Source organism: Magallana gigas, chromosome 5, assembly GCF_963853765.1.
Source record: "Magallana gigas chromosome 5, xbMagGiga1.1, whole genome shotgun sequence".
NCBI classification, from domain to species: domain Eukaryota; kingdom Metazoa; phylum Mollusca; class Bivalvia; order Ostreida; family Ostreidae; genus Magallana; species Magallana gigas.
The window spans coordinates 48,837,367-48,857,782 of NC_088857.1; the positions used below are offsets into that span (position 1 = coordinate 48,837,367).

General features: G+C 32.4%; 1 long non-coding RNA gene across 1 annotated transcript; it reads right to left on the reverse strand.

The window, feature by feature from the left end:
- Positions 1–4,435: 4,435 nt before the first annotated feature.
- On the reverse strand, positions 4,436–17,808 carry LOC105343222 (uncharacterized). The gene is made up of 3 exons (XR_010714374.1): positions 17,258–17,808; positions 10,540–10,689; positions 4,436–4,619 (listed from the first exon to the last, which is right to left on the reverse strand). It is a non-coding gene; the product is annotated as an uncharacterized lncRNA (long non-coding RNA).
- Between the last annotated feature and the right edge of the window lie 2,608 nt (positions 17,809–20,416).

Genomic DNA, 20,416 nt, shown 5'->3' on the forward strand with positions numbered 1-20,416 from the left:
AATAGTAATTACCTCTCTGGCCAAATAGCCAAAAATATATCACAGGTATAACCATATCTCTGGTATCAGTTGATTACCCAATGTGCTCCTGTTCAGGATTAGTTTAAACCATTGAACTACCGCTGTAAAATATTAACTTTAATTTATGTTTACGTCTCAGGTAACTGCAGTAATCGATTTCTAAACCAAATGGATGGACAATCGACCGTGTTGCTTTATGATCGAGATATATAATAGAAATATTAATATTTTATGCCCTGCTATTTGAACTGAGCTTCCAACTTTTGCAACAACAGATGAGTTTTATTTTAGAACATTTCGATTTAAAACAAACAATATTTTGGCATTTTGATTATCAAATGAAATGTTATTTCATGGTCGCTATTTGAGGGTTTTTTGGTGGTTAAAGGGAGAGGGGTTAAGTTCAGCAAGGTTATAAAACAAGTATTAAGCAAGTGTTTCATGTACTAACGTCTAAATTCAGCATTAGACGATTTCCGTTTTCTTATTTCATTTTGTAAGCACATCCTATATCAATGAGCCAGTTTGACAAAATTACAACTAAGATTTATTTTTTTCTAATTTCATCGATCCATAAACTGACTCGTTTTAAAGTATACCATATGTAGTATGTAGTCGTATGCTATTAAACGAAAATGTTGAAGTAAAATGATGATATATATAAATATGAGTGTACTCTTTATATGAAGTATTAATTTACAAACAAAAGACTTACGTCTAACTGCATTGGCTTTACTTTAAGACAGTATTAGATAAATGTTTATGTCAGTATTATTTTGAAAGAGCCATGTTCACAAAACGGAGGTATCTTATTCCTTAATTCCTTATCTTTTGCACCAGAAATTAGTTTTAGTGTTTTGATATTTAATCTGTGAAACTACAATGTTAGAGAGTATGGCTAATTTCTGAATGTACATGTATTCATAACCTTTCTCTTGGTAAGAGAAATGAAGGACTTTATTTTGGAACCAACCCCTCTCTGGATGTACAACAGGCAGCTAACAATACCTAGATGGTTTGATTGACATTGAAAGTGTTAGGACGGTATTTCCTACCCAGCGATAAGATTGATATTGAAAGTGTTAGGACGGTATTTCCTACCCAGCGATACGATTGACATTGAAAGTGTTAGGACGGTATTTCCTACCCAGCGATACGATTGACATTGAAAGTGTTAGGACGGTATTTCCTACCCAGCGATACGATTGACATTGAAAGTGTTAGGACGGTATTTCCTACCCAGCGATAAGATTGACATTGAAAGTGTTAGGACGGTATTTCCTACCCAGCGATACGATTGACATTGAAAGTGGTAGGGTGGTATTTCCTACCCAGCGATAAGATTGACATTGAAAGTGTTAGGACGGTATTTCCTACTCAGTGATAAACGTTATACGTGTCTATTTCAAATTCTATTTGTGGATTATTTCTTTTTTAAGTATAATTATCTTAGCCAATCATGGAGTTGTTTATTTTAACTTGTACACTTAATTTGTACCCTGGTTAATTTGAGGATTGAAAGTGAAAGGACGTTAATTTTTCATATTTTGTGATAAATGTAATACTTTATTGTATCATCTTGTTAGTCATTGTATATAAATAGAGGATATCTATAGTGTGTGATTTTATTTTTTTATATTTGCTTTATCCAACGAATTGAAATGGTGTATGTATTTGCGAGACTTGCCGAGCGAATATAACCATTTCAACGAGTTGGATAAAGCAAATATAAAATCACACAATTATAGATGTTCTATTTATCTCATACAATTTGATTTATATTATGAAGCTTTTGAGACAGTCCCTTATATGACCCGAATTTTTTTTTTTTTTTCAAAGATTAAAAACTATGATGCAACGTTGTGTTATGCGGTTATTGTGACCTTGCGCAATACAATTTAATACGTCATTTCTGAGATAAATCTAACTGTTATGTTTCACTGAAATAAACCTTGATTTAATTTTTTTGCTCTAAATAATTTTTCTTAGAGCTTATTCATTTGATTAAATGGAAATACTGATCAGAAGACTTGAATAATCAAGTTTGTTGACATACACGAAGTTGCAAATGCTCGTTAGTTTGAATTCAATTTGACTTGAACAAGGAACAGTTGTTGTTGTTTTATAACACTAACACCAACCTAATGATTCGGGATTGAAAATAGTGAATAAAGATGCTTATTGGTATTGGAATCAAAGTCTTATGAAACATTATTTCGGTAAGTTCTTGTATATAAACACATATATAAACATATATAAACACAACCAGTACGCTCTGTTTCCATCGCGTCGTCAGGATTAACTCCTTGATAGTTAACGTAATTTGCAGTTAAACTACTCAAAGCAAATTGAGAGTTTGAAGGGGGCTCAACATCAAAAATGACAAACAAGAAAAAAGGTCTTTTGGTAACGGTTATGTATAACTTTGCAAAAAGAGTTGTGGAAGGGGGGGGGGGGTTTAGCCCCCCCCCCCCCATAGCCCGGGTTCCTACGCCTATGCTACGAAGTTATGTGTTTTCCTTCATATTTGTAAGTAATTGAAGTCTTTGACAACATCCATTTTATATCACTTTTTGTAGTAGATATAGTTATGTTGAAAGTACTAGCAAATCTTCGAAAATAGGTCACTGAAACGTTGAAGCGAGGGGCTGTGTCAAAAATAGTTCAGACCGGAAGTATTTGATAAAGCATTACCCGTCTGCTATAGCAAAGGTTTATCACACGGGTAATAAACCACATGTATGAGATAAAACTTATCAAAGAGTTGTTGATTTAAACATTTACACTAATTTTACATAAAATAAACGGTTGATAGGGTTTAATCTGGCTAGTTAAATACGAATTAAAACGTTTTTAAATTGGAATTTTTTAAACGAATTCAAACACTAGACATTGCTTATTATACAAAAGAAACGAAGGAAATCAATTAGTTGATAGTAACATTTAAAAATCGAAAGACTTCAATAGCTCGAAAAAAAAATTGTAAATTGTCAATCATGTTGAAGATATATCTAAATCACCTGAAATGCTTCCACACAAATGACAGATTTCTTGCCCAAGTAGTTTTTGAGACGAAGATTTTTTAAAATTATTTTTACGTCTTTCACTCGTCCTGTCACTTCCCACTGTAGCCCCAATTTCCTGGGGGCCATGATTTAATGAACTTGAATCTACATACCCCAGGATGCTTCCACATAAAGTAAAGCTTTTCTTGCCAAATGGTTTTAAAAAGAAGATTTTTACAAGAAGATTTTTAAAATTTTCTCTTTATATTTCTTTGTAAAAACCCCCATTGAAGCCAAAACCTTACCCCTGGGGACCATGTTTTGAACGAATTTGGATTGGATCCGTATTACCTGAAAATGCACACGTTTCAGCTTTCCTAACCCTAACGTTTTTGTGAAGAAAGCAAATATTTTCGACAATACAAATTAACATTTTCTTTTAAAAGAACATTGCCCTTCATTTTAACAAAATCAAAAAGCTTTTTCCTAAGACTGCTTTGTGGTATGTTTGGTTGAATTGTCCAAGTGGTTCTGGAGAAAAAAAATAAAAGTGTGAAACGTTTACAACAACGACAACGTCAACAATGACGACAAACAACGGACACATTTTGATCAGAAAAGAGCTAATATTATTTACATAGCTGTGCATTTTAACAAAATATTGGGATGTTGAAATCAATTTGATTAACATTTTTTAAAATTTGTTTTCAAAGAACAAAAAAGCATTTATCATGCTGCAAGTGATATGCTGGTATATTTTATTTCAATAGCGTAACTTTGATTTAATGAGACGATGCAAAATAAATTTTACAGGCGTAATTTGAGTTTTGCCAAGAAAAATATTGAAGACACTCTTTAATAGCAACAACGGGTAAACGATTGCATCAGGCTATTTCAGTATCTCATATCAAAGTTTCCGTGTTTTTATGCTGATAATCTATACATTTATAGGCAAGTAATGTATGTCATTTTTAAACACTTATATACATAGGACCAAAACGGACAATGAACACCTATTCCAAAATGATAACAATGCAGCATTAAAAAGTGACAAATTTTCTTCGTTTACTTAAAGTAAAGCTGAACATGTATTTGAAGATCGGAACTTTAAGAAAAATAATAGTCTTTAAAGAACACTCCATAGTTATATCAATATTGCATTGTCGCCAGCGTACTCAGCAAATTCAGTCTTAACACGAATTTCCCCCCCCCCCCCAATAAATTAACGCTATAAGAAAAGGTAACAACATATGTACATATTTATCACATAAAAATCATAAAATGAACATGTTTTGCCCATATACATGTTTATTTATAAAACATCTGTTATTAGTTTAGATAATTAAATTTCAAACCCTTGCTATAGAAAACATAAGCAAAAATCTAGAGCAATAATACATTTATAAACACAAATTTACGATGTTTTTATTCGTAGTACATTTAAAAACAATAGCAAACCATTAATAAAATACATAAAAAATGCCACTGCACACAGAAAATAGGACCAATGAAGACTGTGCTCTGCGTGTAGATTCGAGTCGTGGTCGCTAGTAGAGGAGCCATAAACCACTACACCGATCAGTACGCAGCCTCCTAAAAAAAGCGCATAATGATGAGAAAAACAATGCAAATTCCTGTGCCTAAAAAGTACGATACACATGAAACATTATGTGTATATATTTAGATTATTATTCGAATAAAATTTCCACGAATTCCATACAAAATTTGATACAAAATATGAAGTTCAAAAGTTCAAATCGCCATTATTTTTTTTAAATATTTTACAATTTTATCCGGTTTTTGTAGGTATATGCTTTTTATTGTTCCAAATATTCTGGGTTTTTTTTTCTAGAATAAAAATCATTGAAATGTCTAACTAAACAGAAATCTTAGATTGTTACTTAAAAAATAACACAGTATACCTGTCTGTTTATTTCAGTGCATGCCTTATTTTGTGAGTAAAATGTATGTGTCAAATATGAATTTTTTTCTTTATCTACATCTAGTTTTTTTTCAAAAATAAGTATGTATGTTGCCGTTTAAGAAACGTTTTAAAACATCATGCAAAAGGAACGTGGAATATGGTCATTGTTTGTACATATATTAACAATTAATTTCTTCTTGGTGGCTTCAAGCAAGGCAAAATAAAAAAAGCAAATACTGTACCATCAGTGGATAATATTATTTGTTTGTGGTTGCTACCTTCATAGCCCGTATAAATTGCCAATTACGAAACTTTTTTTTTTCAGTTATCCCTCTTTATTTAAATATTTATATCGTATAAGCAAAGATATTAGCTCAGGCGGAAGATTGCATTTTTATTAGAAAAAATCTCACTTAAAACTTGTCCGTATGCAAATTTTATTCAGAAAATACAATAACATTCAAAAGTGTCAGTGTTGTGACGTAATACATCACATTAACATTTAATTTAAAGCTGTTGAGTAAGTCAAATGAGTATATAAAATAAAGTAATGATTTCACTCAATTATTTCAGATATACAATAATGTGCTTTAGGATTTGTTAAACTTTTTAAAATATATAATCTTCAAAATACCCTGACCTCAAAATAATCAAAATCTTCCAATTTCTCTGAATACGAATATATTTCACAGTAATTTTGTAAAATATATTTAATAGAGATATAATATACAACTCAATGCATATATCTATTTAAAATGATCATTTATTAACTTTTGACCTATTTATATAAGAAAAAGACCAGAACAATAGGTATATATATTAAAAATTAAGTGTGCTGATTGGAAAATGCATTCAGTATATACTGAACTCATTATCTTGTATTAGTATAGAACTGAACGATCAGTATTGCATAAACACAACGTCAAATGAATACAGAGCTAATAATTTAATCATATTTGCATTTCAACTGCGTTTCGTAGTGAAAACAAACTCTATAAGTCTGTTTCATTTCGCCTCATTCAGTATAAAGGCACTTATTAACATCTTTTGCTAATTTATATAAAACAAAGCTTAAATTTTTCAAAAATATGGCACGGGGTTTATTTCGCAGCATTTTTACAAATCAATTAAGCTGTTTATGGGGGAATGTTAAATACTTCTGACAGGTATTCATCAAAATCATCCGCTTTTCCCCAGTTAGAATCCAGTTAGCTAAGTAGCATTGATCATTAACCTAGTATATAGCTCATTTGATTGATTTTTTAAATTTACTATAAAATTTCCTAAAGTGGTAATTAATGAAGGATTTGTTTCTCTTCAAATTCTCAGAGAGTGACCTTAGACGTTCGACGGATTGATTCCATTTGGAGTAAGGAGAGCAAAACCCTCATGAAAGAAACATGAACACTGATTCGTATATCCTGTTTATTCACCAATTTCATTGGAGATTAAATGTTAATGTGATATTTATTATGCATTAAACCTGAAAGTAATTTCGACCACACTAGAGAGAATACTAGTAAGGGATTCATCAAATAGAATGTGTAAGCATTTAACATAGCACTATACCTTTCACGTATGGAGGGTAATCGTGTTCAAAAATCCAGACATGTAAACTTGTAAATCCGAATATGCAATCGTGTTGATGTGTGAGCCTGAGCATGAATATGTGTAATTCTGATCGTGTAACCTATAAAACTCGGGCATAAACACGTGTAAGATTTGACTCAGCTCCTTCGCATGATGCACATTTTGCAACTTTATTGATTACATTAGTTAATCAAACCTTCAACTTTGCACACTTTCAATCCGTAGTTTCTGCATTTGTAACTTCAGGCTCGGCAATAGCACATCTGACATGATACAAGTTGACAAATGTAAAGTCTACAAGTTTGTCGAATTTTGACATGACCTTATATGGCAACTGCCTTGCTGCGGGAAAAGGCATGCCGTAACCGCCGGACCGGAATGAACGAAAAATAAACATAATATTCAGCTTAACTGTTGCAATAAGCTTTTAATGAACGACACCTTTTCTATCGAAAACACCGGTATTATTTTTAGAAAAAAAAATTGAGGTATGATTGAAACTGGACCAAACAGAAAGAGGTTCATGTAGAAAAAAAATCGTTGCCGATGTGACGAATGCGCTAATTTCCGTAATATAATTCTCATGGAATTATAAAAGGAAATGCCTAATATCTTATATATCTCTAAAAAAAAATTGACATGTAATTTAAACTGGAATATAAGTAAATGCGTACTCTTTTCTAGAAATGAGACGAATCAAGAAATTTCCTAAGGGGGTAAATATATTTTGAGCGGCATGGGGTTCGAAGACCGCCGTGAGGTCCCATGTAACTCCATTGCTTCTGAATTCTAAGAATTTTGAGAGTGAATTTTTAACCGGGTTTCCGATTATTGAAATAGCAAAAATTGCAGACGGGTGAGTGGCTGTCAAAAAGGTACCCTTATTGTACCGATAACTCCTCGAACAGTTTTCAAGATAGGAAGTTGTTCTTTTGTAGATCATTTATACGTATATATCAGAAGTATGCAAATTGCTAGGATTTTGATTTCTGATTATTTATAAAAATATCAGCTGTTGAACTTAGTCATTTTTGGGCAAAAACATTGCATATAGAGTACCCCATTTTTACTCTTGTTATTTTTCTGAATTAGTTAGAATAAACTACCGGCAAGGATTTGGTAATTTTTCGCGGAAAAATTTATGTTACTTTACATGTATTTATACCTTTTGTTGTTGTGTAAGTGAAAGATAAATAATAACACAATCTTCAATAATAATATAAAAAACTAGCGCATATTTTTTGTGCGCCGTAAATTGAAGTTTTACTATGGGAGGCACTGTAGCTCAAAGATCGTCCATCTGTATTTTTAGACAGGGAGCTACAGACCTGCAGCTAGTTCACAAGTGGCTGTAAAGCTGTATTATACTAGCTCTCCAGAAATTTTTTATCAGCCAACTTCACAAAGTGAGTCTGTATTGAACCGACATTCAGGACGTCATACTCAATCCCGTAATAATTGCTTAAAATGTTTTTTAAAAAATGTCAATTTTTACCTGCATGATAGGCTTTTTTTCTATATATTGCCGACAATGCAAAGAAACATTTCTTAAAATAATTTATACACATTTTAATTTCACGACAGTTAACCTTATCTTTGGAATTTTTATTCATTTTTTTAAAAGAGGGTGTCGCTTCTTATGTATCATATTACCGGGTAATCACAATCTCAAAACCAATGTTTTTAAATAGTTTGTTTTTCTTATCGATAACTTTGCAACTCAGCTGACGGACCCCTTGTAATTTTTCGCGTGGAGGGGGGGGGGGGGTCTTGTCACAACTTTGTGGTAGCGATAAGGATGCATTTGGAGATATTTTCTTAATTCAGCCGAGGCCTATACTTTAACAATTTGTTGCATGAACTCTAACAACAGTGGCGTCGGAAGCAAATTGAAAGGGGGGGGCTAAACTAATCATGAAAAATATTGACAAGAATTCCCATAATCATGAAAATTCTAATCCGTGGGGGAGGGTATACCAATAACTCCAATCTTACCTGCCCAATCCCCCCCCCCCCCCCAAATCATGAAATTCCTAATCCGTGGTGGTGGTTGGGGGGGGGGGGGGGTTGCTAGTATACCTACTATGACTCTAATTTTCAAGATCACTATTAATATTTCATTCTCTTTAATGTCTTTTAAGGAACACTTTTGTTTGTTGCGAGGAAAAAGTAGGGGGGTTGATTCCTCCCTGTTGCTATGTTCCTAATGGTTAGGTCTAACTTGGCAAAAAAGTGGGGTGGGGGGGGGGGGCTAAGTACCCCCCCCCCCCCCGCCCCCCTCCCAGTTCAGACGCCTATGAATAAAAATGCGTATATATCTTTATACACGTGTATTCAAACAAAGTCATTAAATGTATTTTTTCAGTTCTAAGAGGATATCTGAAGCCGATCGAATTCTTTACTCGCATCTTTTATACATTCTCTTGATAAAATGTACACCAATCTCATAATTTAATTTTCCGAAAAATAATACTCTATGAAATGTTGTTATCCAGAGATTATATGATTATAGGCTTACCTAATTTTTTTTTTATTTATTCAGTCCCTATTCCGGCGATTACGGCATGCCTTTACCTGCAGCTAGCCTTTTTCTCTCAGTGACGTCACTGTTTCCATATAAGGTCATGTCAAAATTCGACAAACTTGTAGACTTTACATTTGTCAACTTGTATCATGTCAGATGTGCTATTGCCGAGCCTGAAGTTACAAATGCAGAAACTACGGATTGAAAGTGTGCAAAGTTGAAGGTTTAAGTAACTAATGTAAACAATAAAGTTACAAAATGTGCATCATGCAAAGGAACTGAGTCAAATCTTACACGTGTTTATGCCCGAGTTTTATAGGTTATACGATCAGAATTACACATATTCATGCTCAGGCTCACACATCAACACGATTGCATATTCGGATTTACAAGTTTACATGTCTGGATTTTTGAACACGATTACCCTCCATATTCACGGTGTAGTCAACATTGTATGTAATTTCTTGCAATTTGTTGGATTTCATACGGTTTTAAAAAACAATGACGATTTCATAGCAAATCCACAAACAATACAGGGAAAGGTACATTCTTCAAGTAAACTGTTCAGTGATTAGCATTCTACTAGATATAATACCTACTTCTAGAGAATGTTCATTTTACTTCTCACATGAACCAGAACTATCAACAACAACCTATGCGTTAATAGTGTTAGAGACAATTAGGGTGAATCATAGGACATTTTTTGGAAATGATCAAGTAATGTACATGTACATATAGTCCTGTAATTGTCGTAATAAGGTGGCGATATTTGTTTAAAAAAGGTACAAACAACAATAACGGTTCCAAAATATGCATGTGAAATGAAGATATAAAACAAAACTGCTAATTTCCAATGACTAGGTGTTGTGTTTTGTTTGTCTCTTCTTATGCTAAGAAATGCACTTGTAGGTTACAAAATTGTGCTAATTAGAGAAACTTTGTGAAATTATCTTATCTTTTTACTATGATCTAAAGGCCATAGGAAAGAAACCTTCAGGTGTATTTTAGGGTTAAAAGTAAACATATTTAATGTTTTATTGGACAACAATATTGCTAAATTTTGAAATATTCATTACTGATTTTTTCTAAATGAACCTTACATTGTCTGTATTACAATCTGTTGCAAATCCTAGTATATCATAGACATAGTATGGTTTATTAAAGATACCTCTTCCCTCGAGAGAGAAATGTTACAATCAATATTAATACATGTAATATAATAATATTGATATATATGTAGACTATACCAGTAAGTCATTAACACAGAATAATTTTTATAAATGAAGCCGTTTCCATGATAATAAAAAAATGAATGACAATATGTATATGTATAATTCTACCAGAAAACCAAACTTAAGTGTCACTGCCGGACTGCAGTTAAATTCAACCAAACAATCAATGACTAATTGAAGGAAAAATCATGATTTTAAAAACAAAGTTTACTGCATACATTGTAAGATTGATGTTATATTTACCTGTTGAGATGCTGATCAAAAGCGTTCCAATATGTACAAAATCATGTGACGCTACCTCTCGTATGAACAAGCATAACAGCGTGAGTGACAAGGTTCCACAACCCAAGAAAAGTCCTATTGTAACGAATACTCTTGTGACCACGATAGCATCTACAAAAATATCAAAATATGATGAGATTTTACATTGTAGTAACAATTAAAAATACGAGACACCTATAGCTAGGATTGTGTTTGATTAGGTGATGGAGTGATGTTGGGGTTATAACGGAACAAGTAATCATTATATTGCATGCAGTAATAAATATAATATAAGTTTACACAATTTGTCTTCGTCTGGTAAATTTTCAAAGGGTCAAATATCAAAGTATTGATTATCATTGTATGACCTTGATACTGTTTTTTTTTTTGCTGAATGTAGTGCATCGTATCATTCTTATTTTCTTGATAAGGCTTAGTAAATCACTACTTTTCTACATTCATCTTTCACATTGAAGAATATCTACAGGAATTTGCACTAAAATTATATACCTGCAATTCATTTCATTGGATTCAATCTTACGGTTTCATTTGCATGCAAATTTTCTAATTACTCCTTGTCTTGATAGAACGACCACGCTTTTATTCTGATCTGAATCCCAGGACTATTGCCTAATTTGATACGTTTTTGTCTACTGCCATTGCCATTGTTACATCAAGCACCGCATAGAAAATTTGAAATCAATAAGATAAAGTATAAGGATGGCGTATTTCATCAGCGATTTCCCTCCATTACTGATAAAGAAAGCCTCCTTTGTCTTGATTTCAAGGGCAAGTGTGTATTTAAGATTTCTAGACTCCAGATTTCGATTGCTTCCTTGGGATTTTTATGAAGTCGTTAATGTTATTGTGAAAGTCTGTTTCGTCTTTTATTTGTTTTCTCTCGTCTCACTAGACCTATTCACATTCCGTTCAGTAGAAGGAAAGCATTTTTTAGACATGAGATATACTATATTTCATCTTTTATCTATATTTAATAAATGTCTTGCAAAAATTAAAGGAAATTTTTTACCGTCAAAATATCGGGCTATTGATGAAATAAGGCAGTTTTACAATCTGGATGCAATAATCAAGCGTGAATCATTCACACATTTTAATAGTGTAATTGTACTCATGAAGTATCACGGAAATGCATTGGGTAAACAATAAATAAATTAAAAATTACGATTAATGTAAGAATTCAGCTTAAAATTGTCCACTGAGATGTCAAATTTGAGCTGCATCTTATGTAATGATTTCATTAAAATAATGAATCATTTATAAAAATAACTCTTTTTTTTACTCTTTATACGCCCAGTCAGAAATGTATTTAAGAAGATTTGAATAAAATGGGATATAAATCGATGTATTGTATCATCAAAGAAAATGTGATGAAAGACTTTAGATTTTAAGTATGCGCTAACAATTTATTGTTACACTACTGGTGTCTTTAAAACTAAACAAAAATATCCTACAAAACGAGCAGCTGTTTGGTTTAAGCGTAAGGTAGAGAGTTTATTTTTCTTTGTATTTCCTTTGTCTTAATTCTTGTTGTTTCTTTAAATATCCAGAGTATTGTTTTGTATTTTTTAACTAGAGACGGGCCAGTATCTTAGTTTTGTCATATATTAATTCTTTTAAACAATTAATGAAATATCTGCAGTGATAACACTAAGCCTTTTAGCAATAAAGATAAATCTTGATGGATATTTTGTGTCAAAGATACTATTCTATCCATTATGAATATTCCTGTAGTATGTTCATGACTCGTTTTTGTGTGTAATTGCACTGCTGGCTGTCTAATGGATCCTTAATCTACACTTTCCGACGATGGAAACATGCAATCTGGACATTTATCAAAGCGATGAGGTGATTGTGTCTGTTTCCTCGTTTTGCAGAAGGATTTAGATCTTAAATATTACTGAAGTACATAAAATGGACTGCAACGTTACTGCTGGGTGTCACACAATGGCATATAACTACAACGATAGCATTTCTAGATGTCGAATTAAGTATTTATCTTCAAGAAACACCTAGAAGATTTCGGTCGATTTTTGTGCAAAATGTATGCAGTGGTTTTTTGGGGGTTTGCCTTATTTGAGAAACAAACACTGTATGATAATTGGTTCTCACTGAGATATTTAGATAACGATCCTTCACGAAATTTCTATATCAATGGCGTTTTTGTCATTAATTCTCTTAAAAACTGAAAGTGGTAGTAAAGCATTCATATGCAAATTTGATTTAATGTTGACAAAACTTAAAGGGTGTTGTTTTCTCAGGGTTTGAGTTTTCAAATTCGGAACGATAGAAAGTTCAATTTTATGAGTAAAAGTTGTTCTAAACACTAAAAGTATTTATGAAATGAATTATTATTGACAAAACATTTGATATTTTTACTATTTTATGGAATTAGTCTCAAACAAAATTAGCCTTTGAGCCAAACAGAGGATATTCGGACTAAATTTTGTAGATTTTTGTTTTGGGCACAATTCTAAAATTAAAATTTAACATTTTATATTGAGTATATATAATTTTGCATATTTTTTGTTTTTACCTTACTTATTCATTAAAATAATCTTATGGCACGAGTTGTAAAAATATTGAAAAATGCTTAAAAACGATAAGACACCATCTCTCAAAATTTTTATCATTGTCCTCATATAAATTTTATGCCAACAGAATAAGGTCAATATAAGTAGTTCAATATTATAAATGTTTTTGTATTATCATCATTCTATTTTTTGTAAAATTGGATCAAAAATGGGTAGGGATCTAAAAACTGACAGAGGAAATTGGGACTGGAATATTTTTTTAAATTGTTGCTGACATCTTAATGCTTGATATCTATTTAGTGCCACTACCGTTCATAAACTCTTTTTTTTTTAAGTGTTTTATTATTTGTAATATCTTTACAATTAAAAAAAATCTCAATCGTAGTGTCAAATTTTATGGGATTTTTCTTGATTTTTCAAAACATATTCAATGGCCATTAACTCAAAAAGTAGGTCATTGACCTACTTTTTTTTTAAAGTGAAAAATAACACAACATTCAAAGGTCTATAACATACAATAGATGGTTTTTCATTATCATCAGTGGATTTTGTTTTCATTCTGAGTAAACGTCATCCTCAATTGAAATCCTACAAGGTCCGGCGTTCTGATTTGTCAGTGAGGTAACATGTTACAAAAAGTTTGGTGATTATCATATGATTATAGAATAATCATAAAACTTTTTGGAACATTAGACTATTATAATGAATTACCTGTTTTATACATCAAAATTATCCTTTGGTGGTTCCAGCAAATATGGTGGCAGCAGGTCCTTCAAGAAACCTTCCCCACCCATAGTAAACCTCACATGTACGATGATAACGTAAACATTTATTCTTTATTATTTAACCAATAAAACGCTTTCTTTGGCGATACATGTGGGATATGATGGTGGCGACATTGCTGAAAAAATACATAACCCGCGTAAATTTTTTTCTGCTATGATCGCTACCTTCCTATCCCGCACGAATCATCAAGGAAAGCGTTTCATTGGTTATTATATATACATCTTTTTTTTAACAAATTAATAAATTGACAATAAAAAGAGAGTAATATTAACTTAACCACTGTTAATGAACACCAATACGTTAGCTAAAAGAAAAGCCAAATCGTCTCCTATGGGAATTTGACTCTGATATCATAATGATTATTTCGTGCAGTCCGTGATTTTTCGTCGGTCGCTGTACGTTTCGACCAATCGATAAACGAAGCGTGTAGATTTCAGTCTGGCTGTTTCTATAGAGCTATGAATTAATTATAAGTTTCCGTAAGAAATAGAGGGAATCATACTCAGTAGATGTAAATATTTATTATTGAACACTATTAAGGGGGATGTACGGCCATCTTGTACACAGTCATGAAAACATTTCTTAAACTGGCTTGTTTATGACAAAACCTGACCAAAACTGTTGTCAAAAAATACTAAAGCAATAAACATGCGGATTTACGTGTTGCTTTGTACGCAAATTGTTTACACAAAAATATAACAATGCCTTTCTTGATCACTTAGCTTGATAAAAGTTCAGTATAAGTCTGCAGCTTCGCAGTGAATACAAAAGGCATTGTTCTGTTTGTATGCGCAATTTACCTACAAAACAACATATAAAACCTCATATTTATTGCGTTTTTCATCTTTTAACAACAGTTTTGGTCAGTGTTTGGCAGAAACAATCAGTTCAAGAAATGTATACATTTTTGTCCTTAATTTTTGGCCATACATCCCCCCAAAAAACAAGACAATCATTATTCATTAGTAATATAAAATCTTAGGAACGTCTAAAATAAAAAAAAAGATGAATCAATCAAACTAAAAAACTTATACGCATTTTGAACTTTTTTAAGACGCATTGGTGTTCTCCTTCGTTTATCAAGCGGAGTTTGGAATTTCAATGAATAACAACCTTTTACCGGATGTCATTTTATCTATCAAGAAGCTATTAAATAATGAAATCTCCTATGTGGTTTTGGGCCTTTTTTATTGACATTTTTTCTTTTCTCATTGACTTCTATAATCCTGTAATTCTGGGTGGCATCCAATTTAACTTTGCCTAAAATTATAGCACTGTTTTCGGCAAGCCCAGAATACGACTGTGATCCGCTGCGGCTTAAATACTTAAGTAAATACATTTTGAAATAACGTTATTATACATAGTTATTAAACTATCTCATGAAGATATACAGTTTAATTACTGTATGACGTAATTCAAAATTGACTGAATTCCAGGGGCAGAGAGACTCACTGAGAGAGACAAAATCGCGAGTTAGTCTTGATTTACGATACTTCACCTTATCATGGCCCCTCAATGTGTTGTAAAGTGGAAATCATTGTAAATATCAAAACCAGAGAAAGGTTGTAATATATCTACCACTGCCTCTACGACAAGCAGTGCGGAATGTAAGAGGGGTGCTTAAACTCCTTGCGATTATCTCAAGAATCGGTTTGTTTTGATTTATTCATGGCTTTTGAGGGTTTAATTAATCAAGAGGAGACTATCAAACGTGTGGATCAAAAATCGATGCCCTTTGTTGCAAACAGTTTTAACCTCGAATCTCATCCTTTATTCAGAACTTATAAAACGTATCGCAATACATAAAAGTAATACAACGTGAATGTTTATTTTTTTTTTTTTTTTTTTTGGTAAATTCATACATTCTTCAACCTTTTATTATTATACCAATTGAAGTGCAAATGACAGAATATTAAACTAACCTGCAATATTAATTGGTGCAGCGTTAAAATCATTACATTGATATGAATTGATGAAAAAAAAATAGTAAACTCAGCGTGCACAATAGAAGAGCTATCCGTAATCGTTATGCTCCATTGCTATTGAGAAACATTCATTACGATTTTTACTTCATCTGCAATGATTTAGTATATTATCTATCCCTCTTCAGCATAATAACATAATTCTTGGCAAATATTTACATGCTGGCATATGAGAACTTTTTATTTGCTATCATCTTATCATTAAACAATGCCATTATGATTAGAAGCACTTAATAAGCAATCTCGCCAATTTCTGTTTTTCCCGTGCAATGCAGGTCTCGTGCTGTTTTAGAACTGTTGTTTTCGTATTCTGTACATATTGAACATGACACTAAACCTCTCACTGCCATCTTCTGTTTGCTGATTACAGAAACACGTAGTTTCTCTTCTCAAGGCGGGACTTCACTCTTCTAGAGGAGTATAATATGAGTTGCAAAGAGTCATGCAGGGTAGTGAATTATCGAAATTGATTTGAAATCGAGGAAAATGAAACATCGAATAAATGTTTAATACTAAAAGCGATAATTTTTTCACCAGAAGCGATTTGATTTCTTGTTTCTTTTATTTTTTTTTAAAATATATTTTTGATGCATCTGGTTTGAACATATTTAATTGTATACATGATATACAAAGGATCAGAACACAAGTTTTTGCAACTTACTAGGTTCTCACCCTAATGCGTCTAGTGAAGGTCAATAGGTTAACGTTCTTAACACTGTTCAAACTAGAATTCTTTTCTGTGTGTAAACATACAGCGATCAATGCCTGTAGACAGAGCTAATTAAGCTATTTTGACAAAAGCGATAATAAGATAATGGGAAAGGGGATACTTTTTACCATATCAGATCATTCAGACAACCTTGTCAGTATCAGTCATGGTCACAGTAATTGTGGGTCATTTTCGTCTTTTTTCTCTTCGTTTTAAAATTGTAGGACTTAACACAATATGTTCCTTATAATGACTTGTGTTTTTGACGTTTGATATATATACTAGACGATTATGATTATGTTGTTATCAACAAAGAATCTTTCTTTTCAAAAGAGTGTTATGTAAATATAAAACGCACATTGGGTATTTGGAGCAAGGCTAAATTGCTGAAATTTTGTTCTGACTTTGATGCATCGTTCACGAAGTATATTCTACACACACATCGCTATAACCTGCATGCAACACAGGAGTTGTAAAGTTATAGTTAAATCTATATATTACTTACTTTATCTTAACAAATGAAAAATAGCGACAATATTAATTGATCATTAGAATGTGAAAAAAAATTAACCCCACAATGCATATGAATCTGTATTGTCTTGCAATGAATGCTCTTTGAGACAATAATAAAAGGCATACATTTTGACTTTCAACAACAACAGGTAAGTTACCTTCTAGCGGAAACACTGCCGACTCACACTTTGCATTGTTGGACAAACATGAAAAACAGTTCCAGAGACCACAATAGGTATTTTCTACGTGGGGGTAGATCTTCAGTAATGGTACCGGACTTTCAATCACTCGCCAGTTGGAGGAAGCGAAAGAAACAAGATGGTTAATAAATCCCAGAAATGCAGGAATCAAACTCAGTTTCAAGAAGATACTGGAGGATTTGAATGTTTCATTAAACATGGTTGTTCTAGGGTTAAGTTTCCTTTCGATTCACATACACAGTTTCGTAGCAAAGACTCACAAATAAAATACTAACACTACATAGTGCTAAACTGTACGCTTCGCATCTCCATAACAACACTGAATGCGTTAAGCGCCTTAGACGTAATTGAGCCGATATTAATAGCTGAGCATAGATTCTAGCGCGATTCACTCCTCTATTGTATACCCCTACACAACCTTCAAAAACAGATAGGAATAAATCTGCAAGTATAACGACGCTGCTAGAAATATAGCAAGTGAATACAAACTCCATACAATTGTAATGTAAAGCCTCTCTTTTTTGTTAGAAAAATCCTTCCTCGATAGATTCAGTGTAAACATTTATAGATGTAGTCAATATGTCAATATGAATGCATTAAACTAATTTCTTGAATCAATAACTTTGACAAAGATACGCATCTTTATAACTTTGTTATAGCTTTTGATCTTGAAAGATTCAGATCAAAATTGGTTCGATGGATTGAACGCACCCGTTGTTTTATTGAAGAAGAGAATGATCTCGGACCAAGAGAGAATGTAATGAGGTAAACTTTATTGATTCTGTCAAAGTGGTTTTTATCTTGGACATGCAAAGGTTCAATTAGCTGTGAAGGAATGTTAATCATTCCGATAGTTTATATTGACAATGCATACCAGTGTGTTCATTCTATGGATCGACTAATGCATGATGCTGACAGATCGACGCACTTTATGTGCATTCATTTCACGTTTCACAAAATTCCAATACAATATACAGTCAAGGAAATCAAATTACACGTAATCGATGATTGTATAAATTTGGAAGTTCGGTTTGAATTTGTTTTGTATTACTATGAGTACATGAAATATTGGTCCAAATCGGACATACATACGAAAGCCGAGAAGGATCATTCGAGATTCGAGATTCGAAATACGAGATTCGAAATACGAGATTCGAGATTCGAAATTCGAGATTCAATATCTAAATTAACCAATTAAATCAAGGATCTGAAAATATGTATCCTAGCGACATCAAACTGTTCTAAATAAAAATCATACGTACATGCTCTTATATACAAATAAATGCTATGTTCACTTCTCCCTACCTAACTAAATAATTATTTGTATTTACTTTTACACAGAATATCTAAGTAGACTAGTAATAATGCGCTTCGCGGATCTAAGTGATTTTGTTTGCCCTGGTGCATTTCCACCTGATGCGTTTGAACCCTAAGGTATTTCACCACCAGTAATAGTTTTAAACACGGGTTTATTCACCCCTTTTGTGTAAACATGCGGTTATGGTAGAGAACTTCATAAGCGTAGCTAATTTTTTCTGTAGGGGGTCCTAGGCCAATTTTAAAAAATTTTACTATGTAAATTCAATAAGCTCCAATTTTCCCGAGGAGGGGGTCCAGATCCCCTGACCCCTTCCTTTCTAGATCCCCGCATGAAGATTAGTACATGTATCTAAATAATCTAAATATAAATAATCTGTCCTGTTTCACTAATAAATATAAGCATTACTTATTGTTTTAATGTATGCATACAGTGATACACTAGTACTATGATTATAAACAAATCATTGAGATATTATCACATCATACGGAATTATTAATAAATACAAATTTTTTTCCTTTTCCTCAGTAAACAATTTATTATGAGTCTTACTTTTGGAATTGCTTTCAATATAGAAGGATACCTACTCTCTACAATTAAAGGTAGGGATGATAGGGTGCCAATTTGTTCACATTGCCGATTTCTTGTGCAGAGAACAATAAAACCTTTTATTTGATTGTGCATGAATATTTCAAAATTAATTGTTGTACATATATTTTGTTATAATTCATTCATTGATATATCAACAAGAAAGAATAAAAGCATATGTTTCACAGCCAAGTTAGGTTTCTCTGTAGTTTCCTACCCCCTACCCCCCACCGCACCAAAATTGACAATAATTACATATAAGTCATACAAATGTTTACGTTTTTTGTAAGTAAATCTCTAAAGATGTAAATAAGCACTGCAAACAAAGATGTGTGTATCTAATATACTACTACATCACACATAGCCGATTAAGTTAATGTGTACATATGGTCAACGTACATGTGATTCTAATATACATGAAGGCGGACGTATCAGGCGAGGATCCAGAAAATTAAATTTCAAAAATGATCGGTTGAATGACATTAAATGCTTTGAAAATTGTTTTAAACTATCGCACGGGTCAAAATGCGTGATAGAAGCTATGTACAGTGTAATTGGAAACTTTCATTTTATATCAATATGTAGTATTACCTATTATAACAAATGAGAGTATAGCACAACTGCCACAAGCAATACATGTCCTTTACCGGCACCACCTCCCTCCCCTTAAAAAATGAAACAATTGCCGTTTTATTTGCTAAAATGTGTGTGGTTCAAGATTTTTCTAAAGGACATACCCGATTAGAATTGAAAAAGAGTCGTACGTTTAAAACTTATTTTGTCAAATTTTTTAGATTCATTTGGTTATATTTTGGTCCATTTGGGTAAATATATGCACCAGCGCAGCTCTAATTTATATATAATCAGGCCATAAATTCAAAATATTTTCAAAAATTAATAGCTTTAAATCCAGTGGATGAAAGAAAAGGAAAGCAAGTCGAACTCGATGAGTGCTAATACCTGTGTTGAATGAATGGTACAGTAGGATATGCGCAAAAAAGTCCCGTCTACTCTTTCCTACCCTATAATTATTGGAATATTCAATCCGATTATAAGAGTCAAATTAAAAATCAAGTACGTATATGTACCTGTTTATCAAAAGTAAAACTACTCATAATTTATCTACAGTGCATCGTTATGGAGCTACACAGAAAGTTTTATATTATTTTGCCGAGCCAAATAAAAAAAACCCTGGAAAACGAAGAGAAAAC